Source organism: Chrysoperla carnea (genome assembly GCF_905475395.1).
Source record: "Chrysoperla carnea chromosome X unlocalized genomic scaffold, inChrCarn1.1 SUPER_X_unloc_69, whole genome shotgun sequence".
NCBI lineage: Eukaryota > Metazoa > Arthropoda > Insecta > Neuroptera > Chrysopidae > Chrysoperla > Chrysoperla carnea.
This window is the reverse complement of record NW_025408199.1, coordinates 22,501-30,000: the sequence shown is the minus strand read 5'-3', so window position 1 is coordinate 30,000 and position 7,500 is coordinate 22,501. Positions and strand designations below refer to the sequence as shown.

At 26.8% G+C, this 7,500-nt stretch overlaps 2 non-coding genes across 2 annotated transcripts; both read left to right on the top strand.

Annotated features, from left to right (window-relative positions):
* The first annotated feature begins 3,626 nt into the window (after positions 1-3,626).
* Positions 3,627-5,782, top strand: LOC123304580. The gene has a single exon (XR_006536589.1). It is a non-coding gene; the product is annotated as a small subunit ribosomal RNA (ribosomal RNA).
* Positions 5,783-6,730: 948 nt separating this feature from the next.
* LOC123304578 lies at positions 6,731-6,885 on the top strand. Its single transcript, XR_006536587.1, has one exon. It is a non-coding gene; the product is annotated as a 5.8S ribosomal RNA (ribosomal RNA).
* The last annotated feature ends 615 nt before the right edge of the window (positions 6,886-7,500 follow it).

The following is a 7,500-nucleotide window of genomic DNA, read 5'->3' as shown; positions in this document are numbered from 1 at the left end:
CTATTATGTATTACTAGAATATAATAATAATTTTTTTTTTTTTTTTTTTTTTTTATGTTACTTGAATGGTGTATACGTTTACACGGTGAATGTAAAATCAATTAATCAATTTATATAGAAAAATATATTATGAATTAATTATAAATAAGTTCCAATAAAATAGCCTGATTCCCATTGTGTATTGAAATTTTTTTTTAACCAATTAACTATTAATGTGAATTTGTACAATAAAAATTTTGTATTAATTCTGTAAATTATTATATATATTTGCATTATACAGTATTTAGAAGCATTTAAATGGATAAAAATTTTTTAGAAAATCTACATATGTATCACATGTATTATACCGGTACCCTGTCGCAATATAACATGTACGATTTGTATATAAAATAAAATGAAATTTTTTCCCTAAAATTTTTTAATGAATCCCGAAAAATTCTATATATTTTACCTTTATATAGTATTTAGGACTATTTAAAAGGATAAAATTTTTTTCGAAAATCTACATATGTATCACATGTATTATACCGGTACCCTGTCGCAATATAACATGTACGATTTGTATATAAAATAAAATGAAATTTTTTCCCTAAAATTTTTTAATGAATCCCGAAAAATTCTATATATTTTACCTTTATATAGTATTTAGGACTATTTAAAAGGATAAAATTTTTTTCGAAAATCTACATATGTATCACATGTATTATACCGGTACCCTGTCGCAATATAACATGTACGATTTGTATATAAAATAAAATGAAATTTTTTCCCTAAAATTTTTTAATGAATCCCGAAAAATTCTATATATTTCACCTTTATATAGTATTTAGGACTATTTAAAAGGATAAAATTTTTTCGAAAATCTACATATGTATCACATGTATTATACCGGTACCCTGTCGCAATATAACATGTACGATTTGTATATAAAATAAAATGAAATTTTTTCCCTAAAATTTTTTAATGAATCCCGAAAAATTCTATATATTTTACCTTTATATAGTATTTAGGACCATTTAAAAGGATAAAAATTTTTTCGAAAATCTACATATGTATCACATGTATTATACCGGTACCCTGTCGCAATATAACATGTACGATTTGTATATAAAAAAAAAATATACATTTTTTTCTAAAAATTTGCATTAATTCCAAAAATTTTTTAATAATTTATTATAATTATTAATGTTTATTGAATAATTTATTATAATGCATAAATTTCATTTAATAAAATATGATAAAAGCAAAAAAAAATTTTTTTGGTCCCAAAATAAAAATTTTTAGCTGAAAAAAAATTTTTTTTTTAAAATTTTTTTCTTTAAATTTTGATTATTCTGTAAAGTTTATGATGTTTAAAGCCATTTTAAACATTATCATATTTTGAGTTTGAAGCACCGGGTGTAATGTCTTTAATATATATGATGGATAGTGCGTGTAAGTTAATGAGATGAATGTATATCTATGTATAACAGTGTATTAGTGGTATTACGTTCAGCAGTCTCACACATATGATATAGTATGGTATAGTATAAGTTGTTTATTTTTCATACTGTCCGTGTATCATTCAACAAAGGTGGTGTAGAGTTGTATATGGCTTGGTATGACGTTGTTGCAATTCTATGGACACTATGATATTACGGATGCACAGATAGAGGAATAACACTTATCGTATATGTATCATTTATGTATGTTGACTGTGTAATGAATACTAAATATAATAAAATAATACACTTTTTAATAGAATAACATTTGTTTCATGTTTTAGTATGATATTAAATGGTATAGAATAGGTTGTTTATTTTTCATACTGTCCGTGTATCATTCAACAAAGGTGGTGTAGAGTTGTATATGGCTTGGTATGACGTCGTTGCAATTCTATGGACACTATGATATTACGGAATAACAGAAAGAGGAATAAAACTTATTGTATATGTATCATTTATAACGTACTTTTATGTTGACAAGAATGAATGTATATCTACATGAAATAGTGTATTTTGTGGTATTATGTTCAACAGTCTTACATATATGATATAGTATGATATAGTATAATTTGTTTATTTTTCATACTCTAAGTGTATCATTCAACAAAGGTGGTGTAGAGTTGTATATGGCTTGGTATGACGTCGTTGCAATTCTATGGACACCATGATATCACGAAAAAACAGAAAGAAAAATAACAATTATCGTATATGTATCATCTATATTATTATTGTATTTTGACTATGTAATGAATGCCAAATTTAAAAATATACACTTTCTTAATAGAATAACATTTATTTTAGTATAATATAAAATGATATTGAATATGTTGTTTAATTTTCATACTGTTCGTGTATCATTCAACAAAGGTGGTGTAGGTATGTATATGGCTTGGTATGACGCTTTTGCATGTCTATGGACACCATGATATTACGAAAAAACAGAAAGAAGAATAACACTTTTCAAATATGTATCATTTATATATTTTATTAACATGAACGCAAAATATACAAAATTATATATATATATACTCAAAATATTCTGGATGGTAATCAGTTTGGTTTATTTTGATATTTAATATTGTATTTTGGTTTTTTTGCTAGTAATGTTTCGAATATGTATATGCTGTTATTATTTTTTAGGTGTACATTGTATTAAATTGTTATCAATTATTTAATGTATGTATACAAAATAATAGCAAAAACATTTTCAATTATTATATAAAAATTTTTTTTTTTACACATGCATATTTATTAATATATGAAATTTTATCTCAGTTTTAATAAATATGTATTGAAATGAATAATAATACAATCTTATATATATTGATAATAGTCTGGATGGTAATCAGTTTGGATTATTTTGATATTAAATATTGTATTATTATTTTTGTAAAAAAATTAATGAGAATTTTGTAAAAAAACCTCTATATGTATATCTTTTTATATCAATATTTAAAAAAAAATTTTTTTTTATTAAATTATTGATTATAAATAGAATAACATATAAATTTTTTTGTCAAAGCAAGTTCATGGGTTATAAGTTTTAAACTTTACACTCCCATATGAGCACACAATATTTATATAAAAATTATTTTTATAAATAATATTACATTGACTCACCTCATACCAAGCGAGAATATTAAGTGTTATTATAACGTTTTTTATTTAAAATTAACTTTTTAAATAAAATTAAAAAATAAATGACGCTTTCAATCTAGCGACGAGTATGAGAAAATGTTTGAAATATTTTAAGACCCATTTGGTGATGGTCTGACAAAAATCATAATTATTTTTTTTTTTTTTTATTCAATAATATTTATTATGAATAACATGTTATATATTTCTTTTTGTAAAAGCAAAAAAATTATATAAATGACATAATAAAATATATATTTGAAAAAAAAAAAAATTAATAATAATATATATATCTCATATGTTTTTTCTATTAATTTTAAAACAATAGAGATATAAAAAAAAAAAAATTTATATCAGTAATGGGTGAGACCATCTGATATTTAAAATGAAATTGTAATAATATTATTATATATTAATAATTATTGTATGAAAATTTTTTTTCTTATAATAAGAAAACAAAAATATCATGTATATTATTATATATTTAATATTATAAATACAAATAGTTCCCTGGTTGATCCTGCCAGTAGTCATATGCTTGTCTCAAAGATTAAGCCATGCATGTCTCAGTACAAGCCAAATTAAGGTGAAACCGCGAAAGGCTCATTATATCAGTTATGGTTCCTTAGATCGTACCCACATTTACTTGGATAACTGTGGTAATTCTAGAGCTAATACATGCAAACAGAGTTCCGACCAGAGATGGAAGGAATGCTTTTATTAGATCAAAACCAATCGGTGTAAATTTTAATTTGCATCGTTTAATTTGGTGACTCTGAATAACTTTAAGCTGATCGCACGGTCTCGTACCGGCGACGCATCTTTCAAATGTCTGCCTTATCAACTGTCGATGGTAGGTTCTGCGCCTACCATGGTTGTAACGGGTAACGGGGAATCAGGGTTCGATTCCGGAGAGGGAGCCTGAGAAACGGCTACCACATCCAAGGAAGGCAGCAGGCGCGCAAATTACCCACTCCCGGCACGGGGAGGTAGTGACGAAAAATAACGATACGGGACTCATCCGAGGCCCCGTAATCGGAATGAGTACACTTTAAATCCTTTAACGAGGATCCATTGGAGGGCAAGTCTGGTGCCAGCAGCCGCGGTAATTCCAGCTCCAATAGCGTATATTAAAGTTGTTGCGGTTAAAAAGCTCGTAGTCGAATCTGTGTCCTACACTGTTGGTTCAATGCTCGCATTGTTTAACTAGCATGTTATGTGGGACGTCCTACCGGTGGGTGGTACAGATTATGTATAAAGTATATTTTAGTGTTATTATTTATTTAATGCATTATATATATTTTTATTATGTAATTTGTCGTAAGTGTTTAACCGTTAAGAGCGGTGGCAGCCCCCAATTGCAATCCCGTCGCGGTGCTCTTAATTGAGTGTCGAGGTGGGCCGGTACGTTTACTTTGAACAAATTAGAGTGCTTAAGGCAGGCTCAAATTTTGCCTGAATATTGTGTGCATGGAATAATGGAATAGGACCTCGGTTCTATTTTGTTGGTTTTCGGAACTCCGAGGTAATGATTAATACGGACAGATGGGGGCATTCGTATTGCGACGTTAGAGGTGAAATTCTTGGATCGTCGCAAGACGGACAGAAGCGAAAGCATTTGCCAAAAATGTTTTGATTGATCAAGAACGAAAGTTAGAGGTTCGAAGGCGATCAGATACCGCCCTAGTTCTAACCATAAACGATGCCAGCTAGCGATCCGCCGAAGTTCCTCCGATGACTCGGCGGGCAGCTTCCGGGAAACCAAAGCTTTTGGGTTCCGGGGGAAGTATGGTTGCAAAGCTGAAACTTAAAGGAATTGACGGAAGGGCACCACCAGGAGTGGAGCCTGCGGCTTAATTTGACTCAACACGGGAAACCTCACCAGGCCCGGACACCGGAAGGATTGACAGATTGAGAGCTCTTTCTTGATTCGGTGGGTGGTGGTGCATGGCCGTTCTTAGTTGGTGGAGCGATTTGTCTGGTTAATTCCGATAACGAACGAGACTCTAGCCTGCTAAATAGACGTACTTTACCGGCATCTCAAGGCCCATCGGCTGTTTGTTTCCCATTTCATTCATTTTCATGTGTGTTATGTATTGTATTTATATATGCATGTATTTTTGAGATTTAACGATCAAGATTATATTTTGTATATATTGTGCTTTATGTTGCATATGTTATGGTGTATGGGTACGCAGTTTTTTGATGTGGTTTTTACTGCCGGCGTACAAATAATTCTTCTTAGAGGGACAGGCGGCATTCTAGCCGCACGAGATTGAGCAATAACAGGTCTGTGATGCCCTTAGATGTTCTGGGCCGCACGCGCGCTACACTGAAGGAATCAGCGTGTCCTCCCAGGCCGAAAGGTCCGGGTAACCCGCTGAACCTCCTTCGTGCTAGGGATTGGGGCTTGCAATTGTTCCCCATGAACGAGGAATTCCCAGTAAGCGCGAGTCATAAGCTCGCGTTGATTACGTCCCTGCCCTTTGTACACACCGCCCGTCGCTACTACCGATTGAATGATTTAGTGAGGTCTTCGGACTGGTACGCGGCAATATTTCTGATATTGCCGATGTTGCTGGGAAGATGACCAAACTTGATCATTTAGAGGAAGTAAAAGTCGTAACAAGGTTTCCGTAGGTGAACCTGCGGAAGGATCATTAACGATATATATAAAATATATTTATTTATATTTTTTGTATTGTTTTTAAATATTCCAAAAAATAAAAATATTATTGATAAGAAATATTTTTTTTAACAAAATAACATATTAATATGTAATTTTCTCAAAATATATAATAGTAATTATGTGTTAAAAGAGATTTATTTTGGTTATGATATCATATTAAAGTAATACGCCAAACTTTTTTTATACACATAATATATCTATACATATAATATAGAGAATATTATATAAATATTAATAATATATTTGTTACATATAAAATATTTTTATATTCAATATTATTATTATTATTAAACAATAATTATTAATAAAATCTATAAATAATTTCTCTTATAAAAAAGTGAAATTAAAAATAGAATATATTGAAATTATTTGTTTATATGTATATAATCTCTATTAAGAAAAATAAAATAAGATTATAATTGATATAATCTATATTTTTATTTTTCTATGTTATATAATAAAAATAAAGAAAACACAAGATAAAATTTTTTTAAAGAATAAAATTTATTTCAAATTTAAATTTCTTTATGTTTTGTCTTGATATTTCTTTTTTTTTATTAAAAGTTATTATGTTAAAAAACAAACCCATTTGTTTTGTACCATATTAATATTATATATATTTTTATGTAGAAAATAATTTATAAAAAAAAAATAAATACATTAAAATATACCAAATATTAATTATTATATCTAGCTAGCACTAACAAAAATATCAAAAATGTTATGTATATATTTATTAATACCATAATATCTTTAATTTATATATATATATATTTAAAATAAAATATATAATTTATATTCTAGAAAAATTTTTTTATTTTAAAAGAATTTATAAAGATATATAAATTAATAATTTTATTTTTTATATTAAAAATAAAGATTATTATTAATAATAATACTTACATTTAAAATTTAAAAAGATTACCCTGGACGGTGGATCACTTGGCTCGTGGGTCGATGAAGAACGCAGCTAATTGCGCGTCAACTTGTGAACTGCAGGACACATGAACATTGACATTTCGAACGCACATTGCGGTCCTTGGATACTGTTCCCGGACCACATCTGGCTGAGGGTCGTATACATTATATTAATATAATAAAAGATTATTTTACATAAAATTTTTTTTATGAAAAAGAAATTTATCAATAATTAAAAAAGAAAATTTATTTTTTCATATTTAATTAAATTGATAAATAAAATTTTTATAAAAGAAATGTAAAATTATTTATATATGAATGTTTTACGCCAAATATAAGAAAAAAATAAATATAAAATGTTTTTAATAGCATTTAAAATTTATATATTTTTTATTATTTGTCGACATTTTTAAATTAATATATCAATATTATTTTTTATCATTTATATATAATATTATAAAACTTTATGTTAATAATAATATTAATAATAAATGATATTAATAATATATTTTTAAAATATTAAATAAAGAAGAATAAACAAAAATATTATATATTAATATTTTGTTATGGAATATTTTATTTGTAATAAAATTTTCAATATACTCGAAAAAAATTAATATATATAATTATTTATTTTTTATTTTCTTCTCTTTAGATAAATATAAAAATAATATTATATAATAATATTAAAAAAATTTGAGTATGAATAATTAAGAAAATTGTTTACTTATAAAATATAACAAAAACATAATATATAAAAAAAATTTTTGTTTT